The sequence below is a fragment of the Mus musculus genome, chromosome 16 (assembly GCF_000001635.26).
Source record: "Mus musculus strain C57BL/6J chromosome 16, GRCm38.p6 C57BL/6J".
Taxonomy (NCBI): Eukaryota; Metazoa; Chordata; class Mammalia; order Rodentia; family Muridae; genus Mus; species Mus musculus.
Window position 1 is genome coordinate 72,145,896 of NC_000082.6, and position 21,908 is coordinate 72,167,803.

General features: G+C 34.9%; 1 protein-coding gene across 2 annotated transcripts in view; it reads left to right on the forward strand.

The window, feature by feature from the left end:
• Positions 1 to 21,908, forward strand: part of Robo1 (roundabout guidance receptor 1) — a 1,019,974-nt gene that overhangs the window by 118,378 nt on the left and 879,688 nt on the right. The gene's annotated exons all lie outside the window — the stretch shown is intronic.

The window sequence follows — 21,908 nt, forward strand, 5'->3', positions numbered from 1 at the left end:
TGTCTGTGTGAGTGATTGCTTTAGAGTGTGTATGTGTTGAAAAGTTTCAGGCTAGAAGTGACCATTTGAATATATACGTAGTCTTTCAAAAAAGCCTACAGGAAGCACTTATTGTTGATAAAGCATAGAGTTATAGTATTTACGTGAATTGGGTGCTGGAAGAACAATTACAGAAGAGAAAGATGTTCAATACATGAGAGGAGGGAGGGAGGGAGGGAGGGAGGGAGGGGGAGAGAGAGAGAGAGAGAGAGAGAGAGAGAGAGAGAGAGAGAGAGAGACAGAGACAGAGACAGAGACAGAGACAGAGACAGAGAGAACACAAGGCTTTCTTACATGGAAGACCTAAGAAAAGGGCCATAAATGTAGAATGAAAATAGAACTGGCTAATTATCCAGGTGAACAATGTCAGATTGTAAAGGTAATATGATGCCTGCCTTGCTTCTATAGCCACCAATTGTTGTGGGTGAATTTAGAACACTGTCTTTCAATACATAATTTTGTTAATGAAATTAAAATAGTAGCTTTGTAAAATACCTTAACTGTACTGTTTGGTTGAATATTAAGCAACTTCAAAGTTATGGTATAAAACTAGAAAAAAACATTGATATCATATATTTTTCTTAAGTAAAACAATTTGGGAAACAATTGTTAACTTTAGTCTTTTTAACGCAAGGCCCTTAGTCACAGTATTTGTAAAAGTTTCATATGCAATGTGTTATAAAAAAATTATGAAGTTTCTTTTTGTTTTTGTAAACTTATGATATGCACATATTTTATTACACATTTCTACACACAAACTAAGGAATTAGAAAATTTTCAATGACATCAAAGTCTTCCAATGCTGGGTAAAAAGTGACATTTAAGCTAGAAGATTAAACAGGTCATAAATTAATAAGATTTTTTGATAATGCTATATCCATAGTATTAAAATATACAGTAATTTAAGAATATTTGTGCTGGATTGTTCAAACATACTGAAAATTTCACACAATTGTAGTTTGATATATTCTTAAGTTCTCCATTCTTGCTATTGATCTATTGAATATGGATAAACATTGGACATGAACTATCAAACTTTAATAGGAAATAATTTGACACATCTTCAAATATTGGAAAAGTATCATAAATAAGAAGTGGTCTTATTGTCATGGAAATATTGAGAAAGAAAGATGAAGTTTCATCTATAGTTACACATATATCACAGAGATTGTTCTTATAATTATCCTTAAAGTCCAAAGCTAATTAATAATTTTCACGTAAACAAATTTGTTCATGATTAGCTAATAAGACCATGAAACTGTCAAATGGAGATTGAACAATCTTATACACACACACACACACACACACACACACACACACACACGAGGCATATAGTACACAACATTGGTTACAGTTCTACATTGTATTAAGGAAATTCAAGGTTTTTAATATTAGATATTGTATAATTTCTAAGAAAACATTAACAAAAGCATTCTGTTACAAGACTCATAAAAAGTCTGTGTTTACAATAAAACACTTAAAGCTGCAGAGAGTTTAAAACACACAAACATACTGTCCAGCATAATATCTGTCTCATTATAAATGAGAGAGGTTGCTTATCAATTAAAGATGTAGCAAAGATATTGGTCACAGGAGCTTATTTTAAGGCAGCTTCTTCACTCAAGGAAACAGGGGTACCTATGAATGTAATCCACACAGCTAAAAATGACTATATTTTTGTCAAGATCATAGAGTTCAAAATTATTTCAAAGTAATTTGTCTGTCAAAAGAAATATGCTCTTAGCTTTTCAAAGGGCCCCCTGCAGAGCAGTAGTCATTTTGATAACTGCCTCTGCTATGAGCTCTGGGTTCAGGATAAGGAGGTTAGATAATCTACTGAAAGGACCCCTCATCTTTAGGCTGATGCCCCCTCATTAATGTGGCATGAAGTGAAGAACAGATCTTGCTGATTTTCTGGCTTTATTATGTTTTTAAAGCCCTGGACCTGGAATCATTAGCATATCTCTGAGGGAACAAATGGGGAGGGGGTGATTTTAAAGATCAAACATCCATATCTTTGAAAGTGAGTAGTTTCTAATTCAAGTAATTCCTTCCACTTTCCTTTAAGTTAATAAGTGCAATATTTCAATAGTGACATAAATAAAAATGTCTTAACTGTTTATAAAGCAATAAGAGGTATATATTCTTATGCCTGGATTTAGCAAGCTATCAGCATACATACCTAACTAAGGAAGATATATTAGAATTAATTAGAAAACGACAATTAAATACATTCCCCAAATAGAAGTTATTTGAATTCTCTCCTATAACATGGATTCGGCTTATTTCGTTGTTATTCAGTACTAATATTCCATTTGAACACGCAGTTTGGAGTTGATAAGTTGGTAGTTTATTCATTTTTGTTTTGTCTTCCTATATGTGATTGATACCTTTTGAATTCTTTATTAGGCTTTACAATATTATATGAAAAGTATTGTTGTGGAGGACCTATGTCATAAACATAAATTATTTGTATAAAAGATAATGGGGGACTCTTGTTGAAAAAGAGTGAATAACATTTAAGAGAAAGAGATTCATGCAGTAAATTCTTAGACTATTCAGGATGCTCCAAAAATTTCAGATTATTTTACTTTATTAGAACGGACTACCTACCTCCTCTTCATTAAAGCATTGGCAGACATTGGTTTGATGAGTTATTCACGTATAATTTGTACATAAGATGTGAATAAATCAGTCTAGGTTATCTCTTGAAGCACATTAACCCTTAGCGACTTCACGTGTTCCTTTCTTTGCTGGTAACATAGTTTACAGATTCCCAATCTTTACATTTTAAAGATGAACCTTAATTGCAACAGATGTCAAAAAGAGGATAAAGACAAGTGTTAAATGAGATATTTTAAAATTACATACCTTAACTGTGGTGAAAATGAATGTGAAAATGCTCAATTTATAGTTTACATGCAAGCTTTGCCATGGGAAAGCACAAAGAAAAGCCTACAAGGTTCTACTTGTGTCTGAATGCATTAGACAATCCACTTCGGAGTCAAGCGTGATTTATTCTTTTTACTCTTCATTCTGTGACTGTACGGCTGTGTTGTCCTTCATTAGTGATGCAGGTGCTGACAGGGTTATTTCCTTTGCCCTGGCTCATGTCAACAGCCTTGAGTGTGAGATTTTCTGAAATGATTAACTAGCTCCCCTCCTCACCCGTCTGTCCTCCAACACATCAGTACCTTGGTATTATACCCCGAGGATGGTAATTGGGAGGAACTAAGTGTTATTACTGTCTGAATTGTCCCTGTAATTGTAACAGTGCAGAAAGGAAGACTTTTTATAAAATACAAGAAATCCTATTTTGTCTTTATACCCCCTGATTATTCTTAGTTCTTATGCTGGAGTTTACCTATGAAAAACCAATTTTCTGTTGATATTCAAAATTAGATAAGTCATTTAAATATCTCTTATATAATTCCTATTTTATCGGATCAACAGACAACAAATACACTAAGTACTTCTTTGGAACCTTTAAAAATAATTTTATACATATTAATCCACAAGAAAAAATTTTCTCAAAGTTTTCATTGACTTCAATGATAGAGTAACCATGCAAAATAACTAATAAATGTGGCCATTCGGAACCTATAGAGATTACATAGCTCTACGAAGCTTCATTGTTTTATATTTTTAACTGCCCTACCAATTTAGAATCAATCAGCAAATGTTTTGATCAATAGTTAGGGTTTTTTTCTTATAACAGTATATCTTAAATTAAAATGCTGAGCCTACGTGGAGCTAGTAAAATCATGCAGCAAGAGAGATGTCCTGAGCAGAACTGAGCAGATCGTAATGCAAGCATCCCTGTAATTGGAAAGGTTTGTCGCTGTACTGTTTCATGGGCAAAAATCAGAAATAAAGAGTCTGTTTCAGAATGCACAGTTTTACAAGCATCTAGTGAATTCAAATCATTGTTTGAACATAGGAAATTTTTAAAAATCATCAATTTAGTCACAGTTTGAGCTAATGTTTAAAATATGTTAAATGCACTTACAACGTATTTACCATATCTCAGGATCTTATGTTAACAAATGAAGGAAAGCTATCATTAAATAGTCAAATTTATGGCTTGCTAAATAATAACGTGTTTTTAATTGGTTTGGGGGACGTTGGAATATTCATATTTCTCATGATGAATCATCTTCCTAGCATTACATAGGGCTATGTAAATACCCTGCAGGAAAGAACGCCTTGCTCCAGAATAAGTATTCCCATGCTTTAATTTCCATTTTATACAAGTTTAGATAGTTGTGTCTCAAAGTCTCAATTGTTAATAGTGATATGTTATTTTGAAGTCATTAATATGCTTACCAGTGTTACTTCTGTGACCTTCCCTATACCTGTACTGATGTATTTGTCTTTCGTATTTGATACTTAATAGTACCAGATAATTCCTAATTGTAAAACATTTTTAAAATCATCATAGTAATAAAATCACATTTCCATTTGTATTCAAGATAGTTTCTAGATGACTCTTGTGTGATTTTTATTTTGCTCTATGTAATTATTTTCTGCCTTCTCATTTGAAATGCAATCCCAACAGTTTGACTACATCAAAACAAAATACTAGAATTGCTTTTCATTATCTGAAACTAAGTTTTATAAAGAAACAAATTCATACTTTTATGAATACTTTTTAATTTGTATGAACATAAGAGACACCCTTAGACTTGTTTCTTGCAAGAAATTTGGGGGGCTGGAGAGATGGCTCAGTGGTTAAGAGCACTGACTGCTCTTCTGAAAGGGCCTGAGTTTAAATCCCAGCAACCACGTGGTGGCTCACCAAAATCCGTAATGAGATCTGACTCACTCTTCTGGTGTGTCTGAAGACAACTACAGTGTACTTACATATAACAATAAATAAATCTTTTTTTAAAAAAAAGAAAAATGAGATTTCAGGAGTATGTGACAACATTTACTATAGGAAACATCAGGCCCCCTTTTCATCACTTAATTTTTCCAGTTTAGAGACATGGCATAAGCCCAATACATAATTTTAGATTAATAACTCAGGAAAAATAATACAACATAACTAAAAGTATAATAACCATAAAAAGTAAAACAAAAACCTCTGGCAAGAATCAAACCAGAATGATAAACAAGATTGTTAGCTAATGAAAAGAACCACATGAAGAGGACTACTGCTGTACTTCCAATTGTACACAGCCAGCTGTTTGCTGGAGTCCAGAACGTCTCAAATGAGGTTCAGGAAACTTCACGGAGCATGCAGACAATATGGCAGCAACAATAAAAGCTCTGAAAAGTTCACCACTTATTAGGTGCCTATTTAGGGCCACATAATTTGATAGAGGTTTTAGCTTTAGAGTATTTGTACAGAGGTGGGAAGTTGCAATTGGAGGACGAATATAGGATCGTGCCAAAGGACAAAGTTTTGTGTATAAGGCATCGTGCTCGTTTTACGGACTGTTCTTCAATTCTCTGTTTCCTTAATATTCACCAGGATAAAGCTTTATTTGCATGACTACATATTGAAGAAGTTTTGCAAATGTAACCAATAATCTCAAACTGTGCACTGTGAAAACCCTCTAGACGGTGCTGAGAAGCTCCACCTGGGGTTCCAATCAATAAGATGTTAAATTTTAAGAACAGGAGAAACAAGAATATTATACTAATTAAAATAATAATACAAGGGAGGGAGTTTATACTCTTCAGTAGTACAACAACTGGTAAGTTGCCCATCCATAGTGAGCCCACTATGCCTATGAAACTCACCCTAATTAAAACTTAGTGGGAGTGTGCATGTGCACACAAACACACATGCATGCATAGAAACACAATAAATCAAGAAGACAGATGATATACTAATTTTCATATTTTATCGATTCAATAATGTTTTGTTCAATAGTGATTACTTATAGGACTGGTCTGTAACTTTGTGGGAGGCAGTGTGAAGGATATAAGCACACCTTTCTATTGAAATTTCACACAAGGAATAATATTAAATTTTAATTTACAACTTATTTTCTAATAATTATAAATTGTGAGAATAATAGACCTGATAATAAACTCCCAAATATATCCAATTGTGTTCCTGATATCTAACACCTCATAGAAATTTCTTATTGAAGGCCTATTTCAAATTTATGAAGAAATAGAAATCATGGTGAACAATTCATTTTGATTAAATAATAGAGATGAAAAAGGAGACTAAGTTTATAATATATTTTGAGATAGGTTTTCCAAAGAATTGAGTGATAATGAAAAGTAAGATAAAGAGAAGAAAACTGTCAAGTATGATCCATAGATGGTGTCTTCCAATGATAAAGCAGACACCGAATCCCTTGGAATGATTGGACTTAGTACAAATTGTCATTAAATGTACATCACATGACTACTCAAAAATTTCAAAATGAAACAGCATGTAATTATATGGTTGTGGAGTCAGTACTTGGCTTGTAGATTTTGATAAACTCACTTTTCTAATGAGCTAAAATACTCTTGGTATTCACCATGCCCACATTTGCATATATCGACTTATGTGAAGAATTTGCTCTTAGCTTTTGTATCAATATAAATAGTAATAGCCTTTGTCATACATGCCATTGGCAAGGACTTTCAAAAAGGATAATTTTGTAAGAGCTGTAGACTAAAGGCTGAGAAAGTACATGAAAGATACTTTTAGTGTAATTCTGCCACTCAAGAATTCTGCTTTGTATTATATAATATATAGAAATTCTTCTTTTAGTTTATCTGATTATTATGTTCCATGCAAAATGCAGTGATGAACACATGTACATATTTTGAACATTATCAAGAAGCAGAAATTCTCTCCTTGTGAGTGTCCTGTTTGGAAGAACAAATACAAAACAAAATAACCAGTACTTGTGACTTCCTGGCTTCCATCATTCAGGTGAAGCTGCGCTCTAAATAACTAGAGAAATTGCCAGCTGTACTTTAATTATCAATGGCTTTATTAGCTTTGGTTTTCTAGTGTAAAGCTTTATTTAATTGTTTGAGTAGATGGATGCAAACTAAAAGAGTTAGCCCAAAGACCCTCAATGCAAAAACTTGTATTAGCAATCTGCCCAGGAGCACAGGCACATTCTGGCTGATGACATGGCCTTGGTGATGAGACTGGTTTGCAAAACCCCATGTGCTACACAGTCTCCCTAATTAAGCCATCAGAATTCATCGCAGCAAGTGGAGTGCCTCATATGGACTGGGATAAGTAATTTTTGTTTTTCTATTGCTTGGTTAATAGAAAAAGGCGCTATCCTAGATTATGAGTGATAGAGTCTATATGGTACAGCTGTTGTAATTATGCCTGAGGACTGAGAAAGTTGGTGGTGGAAAAGCTCTCTATTTGCCTTGGACATTGTCATTACTTCAGTCAACTGCTTTTCCCTTGGTTTCACGGAGACTCCATTTATTCTGCTTTCTTTTGTTACTTGACTCTATTCTCTATCCAAATGCAAGTGCCCTTTGTTGTATAAACAGACATGCTTCTGCTAAAGCTTCACGTGGGAGAATTGCTTTGAAATTGGTTCTCTTTATTTCTTCAATATTTCATGAAATACAAATTTTGTTTTGTACTGCTGAGATATGAAAAACACATTCATAACTTGACTTGAGAAAAAGACAAATTGCTGTTTGTCTTGGGTATATAAAATGATGTTAAAGCACTCTGTCTCAAATATTGAAGTATTTGAAATATATTAGCATACATAATACATCACATCTATCCATTTTCATAGATATTTACGTATGTGAACATATACATTAAACACTTTGTACAGCTAACATCTAAAAACTTCAGCAAGAAAATGCTATGTCATAAAGATAAGATAACCTGCATTATGACATAATATTTTCATGGGCATTGTTAATAGAAGTTTTAGATTTACAAGTTAAGGTAATAGGTTGAGGTGACACTTAAATACAAAAACCTGTTAAAAATAAAAATATACAATGCATGTTCTTACTTTTTCCTACTAATATCCTTTCAACTTTACTCGTAATTTCTCACTTTATCTAGTTTTTCTCAAAACTCCCTGACCTTTAAGATGTCTTCCTATATGGCCCACATTTTTCCCCTCTTGAGGTTTTATACTTTTTTCCTATAATGTATAAATACCAATTCATAAGCATCTACTAACTAAAACCAGATGCTATTTTCCATTTAATAATTTGTATAATTGATATAACATTATTCAAATAAACAGAATTTAACCAATTAAAACTGTGTTGTCAGGATTCATAATTACATGTGTTGTTGTTGTTATTGTTGTTGTTGTTGCTGTTGCTGTTGCTGTTGTTATGGTTGTTGTGAAATTTGCTGATTAGCCTTGAACTTGTGTTGTAGATCAGGCTGGTCTTAAATTCACTTAGAGATCAACCTGGCTCCGCCCCCCAAGTTTTGAGATTAAAAGTATATGGCACCATAGTCAGTCTATAATTACAAATTTCTATAAAAAATTGTGACTGTGAATTAAACCTTGAGAACATTCCATACAATGCTGTTATCAGCTACCGTCTACTTGCTTTGAAGTTTCTTTCGGACCTCAGACCAGGTTCTTGAATTTGGTGTAATGCATCATAGTCCGTCCTTTAGATAGTTCCGTGAGAGCGTTTATTTTCTTCTCTGAAATCGTATCATCTTTGCTTGAATACTTTCTTTTCTGCTTCATAAGAAGGGATCCATCTAAGACCTGTTTTCCAGTATTAAATGTCCTATTGCGACTGTCAAATCTACACCCGAAATTTTTTATTTTTTTAGTTTGAAATAACACCACTATTTAGTATCATGGCTAATTATATATACTATATAATTTTATCCATTATTCTGGAATCACAAAAAGACTTTTAGAGGACACATAAGCCATTTTGTGTATTTCCAAGTGCACATAGCTCAACTGATATGACCCTGTAACTATGACCAGGAAATTACCTCGCAGTCATTGACAACGACATCCAAATTGATGCCTGACTTATGGCCACCATATGATGCTGTCAACTATAATAATCCAGGTTCAAACCATTTTAAATTTTGAGATGTATAGAATGAAACTTAGCTGACATGGCCCTCATTTTCCTCAACACTACTTATGCAAGAACAAGCAGTTAAAATAGGTAACTGTTAAATAAATATGTTGTCAATTTCAGAAAAAAACATAGTTTTAATAATAATATCAACATGACTATATTTTATAAATTTATTGGATCACTTTTTTTCATGTTTTAATATTTAGAAATTTGCTTGTAAAAATAAAGAAGCCCATAAACTTAGGGTTATGTTAATATCAAGCCACTGATACGTCTTAGAAGTTTTACAGCACTGAATGGATATTACGGTTATTTATCATGAAGCGTTAAATCTGGCTACATAAAAATTCTTTGGAGGAGAAATTATAACTTCAGATACCCAGATTGTATCCACAAGTTTATTTACTCCAAGTAATATCAGCTTAATAACAAAAACTTTTATCATCATTTATTTTAAAAGTATTCAAAACACAGTTATTAGAAAAAAGTATAGTTGCTACCTTTTCATTAATTAATGTATATATAAATTGATGGGGGCTAGAGAGATGTCTCAGCTGTTAAAAGCACTGACTGATCTTCCACAAGTCCTGAGTTCAATTCCCAGCAAACCACATGGTAGCTCACAATCACCTGTAATGGGACCTGATTCCCTCTACAGTGTTTACTCATAGAAATAAAATAAATAAATCTTTAAAAATATTGATAATGATTATTAGAAGTTCATCTCACTACTTAATCAACAAGCAACATATCCATTGATAATATTTCCTCAGTCAGAGGCACAGAGAAAGCTCAGCAGATAAGAGCGCAGGTTACTTTTAGAGAGGATTCATGTTCGGTTGCTGGCAGCCACATAGTTTCTCATAACTCCCTTTGGCTGCAGTTCCAGAAATTCAACACTCTTCTTCTTGTTTCTGGTGGACATACAGATATGTAGGCAAACATTCACATATATACACACACACACATACACACGCGCACGTGTGTGTGTGTGTGTGTGTGTGTGTGTGTGTGTGTATGTGTGTGTGTATGCCTTAAATAGTCCTTATTGACTGCAATGTTTTGCTGACGCAGTGTGACATCTTAAAGCATTTATTTGGCTAATACTACTATCATGTAAGTCTCATTGGGTTTTTCAACTAAGATTTCTAATATGACAAAGTTTAGATTTGTAAAAAATTACCCAGCTGCACATGTACCATATTGCATCTGCAGAAGCAATAAACGATAGGTTTGTTTCTCAATTTATGTTTTCTGTGTTTATATTTAAGCTGTTATCTAATGTTTATATAATAGCATCTCATTGTATCTCTAATCTAATGTGTGTATAATAGCATCTTGTTGGCTTTATCATATTTTCTTAATGACATGTAATGTTTATGTGCTTATTGTCTATATCACTGCTTTGGAGAACTGTATGTACAGATATTGTACATATTTTTTTCTTATGGAAAATATCTTTATTTTCACTGTAGAAAATAACTGCAATTGGAGAAAGAGAAAGTGTTTTCAAAATATAATAAAAATCATGTCTAAATCCTCCACTTTTATTATGTGTACATCAGCTCTCATTGTTACTAGAACAGAGAAACATGGCTTTTGGAGGAGCAGGCATAAATTTTTAATGTTTTTATTTTTGTTGAGATTTGAAATTCCTCCCATATTTTTATATAGATTCTTTTTCATCAATGTGCATTAGTTTCATCAGTATAATGTTAATATGTTCCTATTTTATCATATCATTCATAGAGTGAAAGGTTTTATATTGTTGAAACTGAAATCACATATTCTTTCTATTTCATGCTTTTGAAATAGTAATAATTCAAAAAATCCCAAGATCATGTAAGTTTGATTTAAAATATCTTATGCTTTTCTCTTTTACTAATTTTTCTACAGTGCATTAAATAAGAAGAGTAAAAGAATAGTATCTCTCTTGAAAAGTCTTTAGTGTAAATCAATGATATTGAGAACACCTTCATTGAAATCAGGAGGGCAGAAGAATTATCACGAGTTGCAAGTTATACTAGGCTACATACTGAGGGCCAGCACAGGTTGAGTAAGAGGGTGAAATACATATGCTTTATCCCAAGTAATCAAACAACAACAACAACAACAACAAATGAACAAAATCAAAAGACAAAAATAGTTTATATTTAAAAGGAGTAGTGGTTAAATCAGCAGACATGTTTCCATTGTTTCTAGGCACACATAAACAGTAGCTTGCAGGTGACATAAACATCTGGGAGTGAATGTTAACTGATCAACATTACAGTGTTTTGTTTTTATCAATAAGGTTGAGAATAAAGTTCCTCTTAACTTGTTTGCCTCCTCAAACATGCTGGTTTTAGTGATAAAGGAATTTCCCCTTGTTTATGTTTTATAAGCTATTTTACATTTATAGCAAATTAACTATTTAACATATTGCTTGATTTGAAGTAAATGTATTGTGCTATTAATCAAAAACATTTGCCTCATCTTTGGGCTTCTTTGAGTTTGCTGGGTTTGCTACTAGCTAAAAGAAATGTGTGAACATAAAACATTTCCATAGAATTTAATTATTTGTTTTGCTTTTGTTATTTTAGAGGAGAAAATATTTTTATAGTGTTGTTTTAAAGATTAAATGGAGGTCATATAGCATCACACTATTTTTATTTTTTATTTATTCCTTGAGCATTCCATGCCAATATATTTCCTTCCTCCAACTCCTCCTGGATTTTTTTCCCAACCATATCTACCCAAATTCATGTTTGTGTGTTTTTTAATTAGTATTTACATCTCTTAAAACAAGAACTAGTACCAACGACATAGAGGAATTTTAATTCAGCAATATGCCTGCTCTGGCCGACACATCAGATCACATCCAAAGACCTTCAAGGTTTGTGTGATCTGGCTGGAATGCAGACATCCCACACGCCTTTAATCCCTCTGATGGAACACAGACACTCTCTAAGTACACACCTTAATCGCAAACAATAACCTCCATGCGGGGTCTTGGGTATGTAGGAAAGAGGAGAGAGGGAGAGAGCCCAAGTCCCTCCAGATTTCCAGTGCTCTGGGTGGGTGGACGCAGGAGGATTCCTGGACACTTTCCACGCGGCCCTGGGAGGGTAAGGTGGGCATCTGGCTGTGTTAGGCCACTGACCCCACACGGAGGGTTGTGGACAAGGGGCAGCCCCAGAAACCAGGCTCTCGACCTCGGACATCCCACGCTGGATACGGGGCTGGGGAGCTGAGAACAAAATAGCCCCCGCGCCCCCCCAAAATAAGGGAAGAGGGCAGGGAAAGGGGTAGCGCTGGGTGTTACCCTCGAAGGCAAGAGTCCTTAGTCCCATCCATGGCTACAGCTTAGGAAGGCCTTCTGGCTGGAGGAGAAAGCCTCTCCCATCATTCAAGCATGACAGGCCTTCATGATCAGAATCAGTCTCTGGTTTTAGAGATTTATTGTAGAAAGGCAGGGACAAAGGTGAGAAGGTAGAAAGAGAGAGGGAGAGGCCGGCCATGGCCATGAGGGGAGAAGAGGGAAAAGCGAGAGAGAGAAGGAGAGCTAGAGAGTAAGAAAGGTTAAAGAGAGCGAGGAAAGGCCAAACAGCCCCAGTTATAGTGGGCTTGTTATCTTGCTGTTGCTAGGTAATTGTGGGGAGGAGTCTAACGAGAAGGGACATTGTCTATGTGACCGATTGCCACTGCTTCTTCTGTGGGGACTGTGGGGGCTGTAACATCGACAGGAGCCAGGGGTCCAGGGAACATGATCGAATGCCTTCAGTCCCATGTAGGTGGAAATTACCACCACTGGGTCCCACCGGGGTTTAAGACCTCAGCTTGACTTGAGACCAGGCTGTCTGCATAGCCCATTGCCCCACACTCTAATTGAGGGGCAGACCAAGTGACCAATCAGAGAAAAAATTGACAGAATGAATCAGAGATTGGATATTCCCAAGTCCCATAAGAACAGGCAGGAAAGAGAGGCTACTTAAGAGCCCTGCAGAGAGTCAGAGAAGAGGGCAGTTCAGTGGGTGCAGTTGAGCTAAGCTCAGGCAATGCAGGAGAGTTCAGTTTGGTTTGGTTCTGAGCCATTGTTCAGTTGAATGCAGTCAGTGCAGTTCAGTTCGTGGAAATCAGAGGCAGTTTTTTTCTAGCAGAACAATTCCTTCAGAACCCCCCCAAAAACCAACAACAAAAAACAAACAAACCAACAAACAAACAAACAAACAAACAAAAAACTAATTTGAATCAGTAAGCTTGGAAAGGAGTTTCGACAGAACAGCTGAGTTGAACCAGCCAAGTGGAGTTCAAAATGAGCTAGAAAGGGTGAATTTAATCAGCTGGACACCTCCAAGATAACAGTTATAGCTGGTGAATAAAACATACATTTACACAATGCAGGGAAAAAGCGCGCGCGCGCGCGCGCACACACACACACACACACACACACACACACACACAAAATGCCACAGGGAATAATTTGTGTTGACCAACTACTCCAGAGCATGAGATCTGGCCTACAGTATGGTAGATAGAGCCAATGTCACCCCAGAAAAGAAAACCGATTTTCCCTCTCAACAGGAGTTATCCATTCCTCATTGCTTCTTAGCTGGTGGTAAGACTTGTGACCACATTCCATTCCCCAGGCTGGGATTTTGACTGGCTTGAATTTGTGGAGGTTTTGTGTATCGTGTTACCACCTCTGTATATTCTAGTGTGGATCACCCTGTTATGTCACAAAACACCACATTCCACATTCGTGTGTCACAGACCATGAAGACATGGAAACTTCATCAGTATTGAGTGGAGTTTATAGTGCTTAAGTGGATATCCATACTACCAAAGTTAAACATAATCATCGATCTCACCCAGCAACAAAGCCCTTAAAAAACAATAGTAACCTGCTGTGAGATACAACAGTGCAGAAGTGGCAAACATGTTACAGGAGTGAACAACCACTGATAGGATAAAGGAACACTCCACAAGACATAAGATGTCTGTAGTACCCAAGACCATTGATGAGGCCAAGAAATCTGATTCTAGGTAGGTCAAAATCTTAGATGGAAGCCCATTATTATTATTCTACTGGATGAAGATATAATGAAATAATTCCGAGTGGCCTATTGCTGTAGCCATAGATCAGTTCATGACACTACACTCATTATTATAGAAAGTTCTTCTTGTAGTAGATAGAAACATGGAGACACAACCAAACAACTTGTAGAAGGTGTGACAATTTGGAATATCCAGTCCTAAATGGGATGTCTTTATCACAGCCCTTCTTCCAAGACTCAAGAATCTATTAAAAAATAAAATAAAAAATAAGAGTAGGCCGAAAGAGCCAGAGGTGAAGCAAACTCATATCAAATAAACTCAAATTTAACAAAATAGGAAAGATCTGCCTTGTTACCATGGGAGAAATCCAGGTACCAACTCCAAGACCACCAACCATCAGAGCTGCTCCTACAGCCCCTTTACAACGCAGAATAAACAAGGAAACAGAGTTGTGAATTTTATAAAAAATAGAATATCCTCTTGGATGACAATGATGATGCTGCACAGTCTCTCAGATTGTTTATAATGATTTAAAGTTCAAATATGTCACCACATAGTCTCGCATTTGAAAAGATGAGATGAGATGAGACAGGACAGCCATTATATTTTCCTTATTAATTTAGTGTTCAAATCTACTTTGGTACCTTTCTTTATGTACCTTGGAAGTTCTGATCTTCTTGTGTGTGCAATACCACACTGGGTTTATAATACACAACTTGGTCATCAAATGTTTGTGAGTGTATTGCTAGAGACTGAACATAAAGCGTATGCATGATATTAAGCATGAATTATTCCACCGAGCTACATCCCAGACAAGAGTCTTTGATGAATATAAGAATGCTAATTGGTTAAATGAAGATAATTACAATAAATGATAGAAGAGCCATTGACTTAAGTTATGAAGTTATTATTTAGGCATTAGAAAATACAGTAAGAGCATATTATAATTTAAATGGGCATTTATAATAGGAGGAGAGCTGAAACTTAAGTTAGAGTCTGATTATGAATTAAAACTAAAGACTAAAATTCCTAAAGTAACTCAGTTTTAATGATAGCTGAAATAAACCTAAAAATTCAAACCAGAAAGCACAAAAGTAGTAATAAGGGCTAGAATGATATATACACACCTAAGGTCCTGTTGGAAAAGAAGGGAATTTGTATTGTCAATTCAGCTAAAATGTTTTAAATAAGTATATTCCAAGTAGTTTATGAAATTTTGAAATATTAACTAGAAACTCCTGACAAATAATGCCAATATTTCATTAATATGTCACAATTCCTGAAAAACTAAGTCATGAAACAATCTATGAAGAGTTGTTGGAAAAATAAACCCACTTTTGAACAATAGACTTTTGCTCCTCTTTGTTTTGTATCTTTGAAATCAGTTGGAACAAGTAAGTACCACCTGGTTAGTTTCTAGCATAGTCCCTTTCTCTGATTAGTGTCCTCATCACACATCACACACATCAATTCACCACAGTTTAGTTGGACATGAATCCAGTTTAATTGGAATATGAAATCACACTGAGGCCCCATGTTATCCTTCACATTGGAATAATTCAAGAGGACCTACTGTTATTTTATCAAATCATCATAGCTTGCATTTTCGATGATCAAATCATATTATGGTAACAATTCATCTGGGAATTTAAAGTAATATCACTGCAGATACTCTGAAGTATTCTATGAAAATTATGCACACACTGAGGAGGAAATATAAACTGGAGGAGACACTAAGCCTACCTGAAAGAATTACTGCTGACAGCAAGAATCCTGGAATGTTCTGTAACCCATTCACAATGACAAGACTACATCAGAATTTTCCCTAAAGATCTACATTAATACTTTATTGTTACCCTTACAGTATATACCCATTGATAATTTATAACTAAGATTAAAATTTACACAAAAAGTATTGAATCCATATTTAGACTATAGGCTGTTATATAAATAACTTTCTAGATCTTTAAGTCCTGTGTAACAAGTAATAGTTTTATCACCCATGAATTCTAGCTATTGAGCAATTCATATATGTTGTTAGCACTTGATATCATTTTATTTCTAGGATAGTGTTTATTAAATGAAATTTATTATTATTATTTTAACAAGTAGATGCAGGATATGGACTCATAATAGCATTGCTCAATTTGTCCATGGAAGGTCTTGTTTTTCAAGTGAAAGGAGGTGAATTCTCATCGTTAGCGGCCAAGACCAAAGCTCATCCCTGTGATTCAATGAGCAATTGTTCTGTTGTTGTGTTTTCCCTGATGAAGAGCACTGCTCTAACTCTCAGCATTCCTTCAGTGCTTGTAATTCTTTGAAACATGGGCTTTCCTGCATCCACTTTGGCATGCTTGCTGTCTTTGTTCAGCCCTTTAGGTAGTTATGTTGCTGAAACATTTGGGGTGTATTTTCTGACATTACTAGGAGTCAGCCCTGAAAACATACAAATAACATTATACATATTGAGTTGGTTATATTTATAAATACACACACACACACAACACACATGCATGTGACAATTACCAAGAGTCTATAAATTTGAAGGAGAACAGAAGAAATATATGGGAGCACTCATAAGCATGAAAGGGAAGGGGAAATTCTATAAGTATATTATCATATATTTTAAAAATAATCGGGTGTGGAGGCAGCAGAATGTGATAGCAGCATCTGGGAAGGTGCCTGTCTCAAAAACGGCAGTTTCAGTGTTGATCACATAATCTGTCTCAGTAAGTCATAAAGGAAGACTTTTAATTCTCCTCAATTTGTGACCTTGTGCACCTACCTGAACAAAAAAAAGTGCACAAAAATACATACATTGTGCACAAAAGATTAATTAAAATGTTGCCTAAATTGTACCAAACTATTCTGCATGCCCACATAAAATACATATATTTAATTTAAAATAATTTTTTCATGATTTAACCTTTATGCTCATTGCACATTTAAAATTTATTTTCTTCTTTGTGTTATATTCCTTTTGGCTGCCATTCTTCACAGCTTTATAGTTGAGGATATCATATTCATGGGCTGTAAAATGTTATGAGTGTGTTACATTGAAAATTTCAGCATGCCATTTTTTTCTTACTGAAGTCTTGCCATAACCTGTCTTTTTAAGAAACAGCATCTTGACTCTAGTTTATAGGTGAATCATGCATTTTTGTAGCTATATTTTCATTACCTAATCATATGCTCTTTAAAGTTCAATATAGAAAATTTAAAATATGCACAGTAAGGCTATCATTTGCCATTTCTAGGATTACCTCATGAATATGTAGTCGCTTACTTATAACTATCGATCAGAGTAAAGTAGTTCTAATCAGGAGGGTTGTGCTGTAATGATGCCTAAGTACTTTAAGAAAAGCATGGTGTTCATCACGGGATGCATATTTATTCCTCTTGGGGCACTACATTAATTACATTATTTCTAATAAATCTCTTACTGTCTGATATATGGCTTTTAACATCGTCTTATTACTTGATTTTCTTTTTCCATCAAGAAGGCCTGACAAGGAAGAAGTCTGATTTCTTTTACAGTCTTCCATTCTTGAGGGAGCCCCCTTACATTGTATCTTCTCTGCTATGAGAATTTATATTGAGACAGATATCTAACAAACAAGACAAAAGCCCAAGGAAATAATGTTACATTTTGGAAACTCTGGAAAATACTGTATAATTTTTCATTCATTGAGTTTTCTGTTACTGGGAGAAAGTTAAGCAGGCGTCCATTCCCCTCTGAGCTAATAAGTGAACATATGTCCTATAGATGAAATGAAACACTACCATTTTGTCTATAAGTGAAGAACTTCTGCTGGACTTTTCAAAAAAATAACCTGCTCCTGCTGTTTTTTATATTTAGACAATTGATAGTCTATAAACATACTATTCACTATGAACTCTAATATAATTTTATCCTCGTCCTTTGGTTTTTTTTCTTCCGTGCGAGTTGAATTAAAAATCTCTACCATTTTAGCAAGCGTTTACACTTTTAAATCTCTAAATTTAGTATCAAAAGTCAGCAACATTTTAAATGCTATAAAGATGTGGAGTTTAAATAATGCATGAATTTAAATCAAAATTACATCGTATTTAAATGGCTGTTGTCCTAATTTAGCTTTCATTGGTACCCTACATACACTGGCTTTACCCAGGGATTACTTTAGACCTCTGGAAGGTCACTCATTTACAAGTTATTGCCTCTCATAAATTGATCTAATCTTCTGAATAATGGCTGGACATGCTGATGATCAATATTTTATTGCTTCTAAACCCCGAAACACACCATGAATTACAGTCAAAATCATTACCACCCAGGACTGCAGTCATAACAATAATGTACACGTAATATTATCCCTCAGCTTCTGGTACTGTTTATAAAACATGACTCTGCTTGAATGATTTTATTTCAGCACTATTATAAACCTCTTTAATTTGTCAATGGAAATGCTCTGACAGTTATCATTCACAGTACCGTGCAAAGCCAGAAATGGGATCCATTATGATATTAGACTGCATAATCAAATCTAAAATTTGCTTTTATTTACATGTTCTAGAGATCAATCACCTCATTTATTATATATTGAAAGAATAGTGCATACTAATAATAATCGCCAGTTTACGGTTTGAATAAAAGGGTAAGAATTACAAACTGTGTATTAAGGAATGTTGTGCAGCATGTTGATATTGATTATAATTACCTTTTGTCTTCCTGTGCGATATATCAATCCTTAAAAAACAAAAGCAATATTTGATTCACAGTCTTCATGTTTCATCTTTTCACTGGTGGATTTTTATATTCCTTTTAAATTTCCCATTTTCCTTGGTATATTTCTGTTTCTTTTGTGTGTGTGTGTGTGCTATGCACAAAAGCTCTTCTCTCTCTCTCAGATACATTCTCTTGTCCATGCCTAACTTGTCAGTCCATATCAACATTTGCTTTCTCACTGTGTGTTATGACAATCAATATTTGACATTGTGAGAGGGCTTTCTACTAATCCACAGTTTGTCTTGATTCTAATAGAAAAAAATGGAAACTTTCTCTCTTGGGAGACTAGGCATGGATGTAAAAATAACCACCATCAGAAAATAGGTTTTGTTCATTATAGTTCTAATCCGGTTATCGGTAGGTTTCAGCCAGCTCCATCCCCACAGGCTCACAAAGACACAACTGTGATGGTGTTTCCTAGAGCTAAGAGAGGACTGCTCATCTGTGTGAACACTGACCATTTTGCCATTGATGCGTGCACCCCATCACTTTAGAATGTTTCCTTAGCTTTCTGTTTATCTCAGAGCCATTTACTCAACTAAACCTTCAGGTGGTGGTTATTCCTATAAAGATTTCAGATGAATTAGTGTGATCTTATTAACTTGTCTACATTATCTGTGTTGGTATATTTCATTTTTCATTGATTTACTAATGTTTTCAGCAAAATCACATGTGTGTGTGTGTGTGTGTGTGTGTGTGTGTGTGTGTGTGCGATGATTCACATCCATCTGATGGCATATACCATCTGTGATGACACTTGATGGCATATATACCATCTAGGGTGACATTTTGGATAACTGAGAAAATAATTTTAGGTAGAAGAAAACATGACTGAATATTAATTTTTAAAGAATATTTTGTGGACATTTTATCGACTTAATCCCATATGATCTCAAACTAAAACGTATTACTAGGTTTCACAAGTCTCCTAATTTAAAGAAAATATTTTGATTCAATATTAATTTGAGTTCCTAGGTCCTTAGTACATTGTAAGCGAAGAAACATATCTACTAAAATGGCTACTAACACACACGAACACACACACACACACACACACACACACACACACACACACACACTCATGCACAGGCACAAGCACAAATATATTCTCAGGCACAGGGGCATGAACATGTATAAATAGTATTAATCTAAGGTAGGTATCTCTATTCAAGACTTGAAACACAGTGAGAATTGCCCATAGTAATCATTGGGGAGAAATGCTAGAATGAAGTGATAACATTCACATCAGGTGAGGACGAAAAGAGATACAGAGGTAAGAGGATAACCATAGGGATAGGGGAAGAGGAAGAGTTAGGTGAGAGGGAAGTGTACACACAGAGAGAGAGAGAGACAGAGAGACAGAGAGACAGAGACAGAGAGAGACAGAGAGGAGTGTTTCAAAGTTCCTCTCCAAAGCATGCCTTCATGCCTTCGGAAGCTTGAGCAACTGCCGTAAGGTCCTACCTTCTATTCATTCCACAGGAGCACACTCTAGACATCATGTTTCAACACATGACTATGACTTTTGGGGGAATTCCATCTATTTTAAATATAGCTCAAAGAAAAATTGATTGAATCCAATATAGTCTTTTGTAAATAGAGTTGTTTAGATTTTTTTTTTTAATTTCATGTCTCCAGTATATTTTTTTACCTGTATCCTAGGGAAGAAAATAGGGGCCAACCAACATAAAATTTTCACCTAATTTCAGGATACAATACTGCCTTAAAATTGGTTCATAGGTAGGATATCATTATATATGCCAGCGTGTTTTGAATATGGCTACTGGTTTATAGGGCTCTCAAAGGCAAGTCACAAAAGTACTGAATTTGTCTGCTATGTTCACAAAGAAACTCTCCAAATTCTCTCACATGATAAGCTGCTGTGCTCCTCACCTTACTAAAGAGAGGTTGTGTCCTACTGCTGAATGAAAGGATGCTATTCTTTTTTTTTTTTTTTTCTGTATCGATTCTTTTTTTTTTTTTTCTTTCCATTTTTTATTAGGTATTTAGCTCATTTAGCAAAAAGTTAATTCCATTAGATGGGTCTTGCTGGATTGTCTCACACTGTCTGTTAGTAACCATATCTATGCAATGAAGTCTCCATGAAACCCTAAAAGAACAGAGTCCGTGTGACTTTCCAGTGCTAGAACACATAAAAATGTTTACAGAACAATACATCCAGGTGTGTAGAACTTCTTGTTCAATTCATGTTACACATCTCTTCATCCTCTCTACCTGTCTTCAAAATATATTGTTAAACAGTTTTTCCTTCAGTTTTGTGAGTCAGCCATGAACATTAATTGAACCTAGGCAGGGTTTTGTGGGAGCCCTGATTTATAGCTGATAATTCATGAGCACAGATAAGGTGAAGAGGAGAGGGTGCAATGGGCATTCAGACTATCTGTTGGATGACAGTCATGGGGACTGAACCTTCAGCTCAAGAGATTTGACACTATCTCCCTGCAGATAGTGTCAGATTTTAATTGAGTTTGAGCCTTGCGCTGATGGATTGCTTGACGGTGGAGAGAAGTCCACAGAGCTTTTCACGTTCACAAAGTGATTTGTGCTCATTTCAGAGGGAGAGGAAGAAACAACTCGAGATGGTTTACATTTTGTTTAGTCAAAGCAAGACAGAGAGAGGCAAAGATGAGAACAGTGCTCAATCGGTCTTTGCTTCCAAGTAGTACAGAAAAAAACAAAACAAAAAAAAAAAAAAAAACAAACAAAAAAACAACAACTTCATGAATTAGTCAAGGCTGAAATTGAAATTCAGGCATCAATAGTCACCCAATTCAACTTCTTCTCTTTAATTGTTTGATGATTTGAACATACAGAAAGAGATGATTTGGTCATGGTACATTAAAATGCTCCTCAAATAAATTTTCTTTTTGTTGCTACATATGTGTACTCTATAACTTGCTTAGGACTTTGTTGATTGACGTGCAATTTTCTCTACCAAATTGTGTATCTATGCTTTGATTTTTTTCAGCACAAAATATGTACAACTTTTTTTCCATTTTATGTATTCTTCTCCCATACAATGCATCCG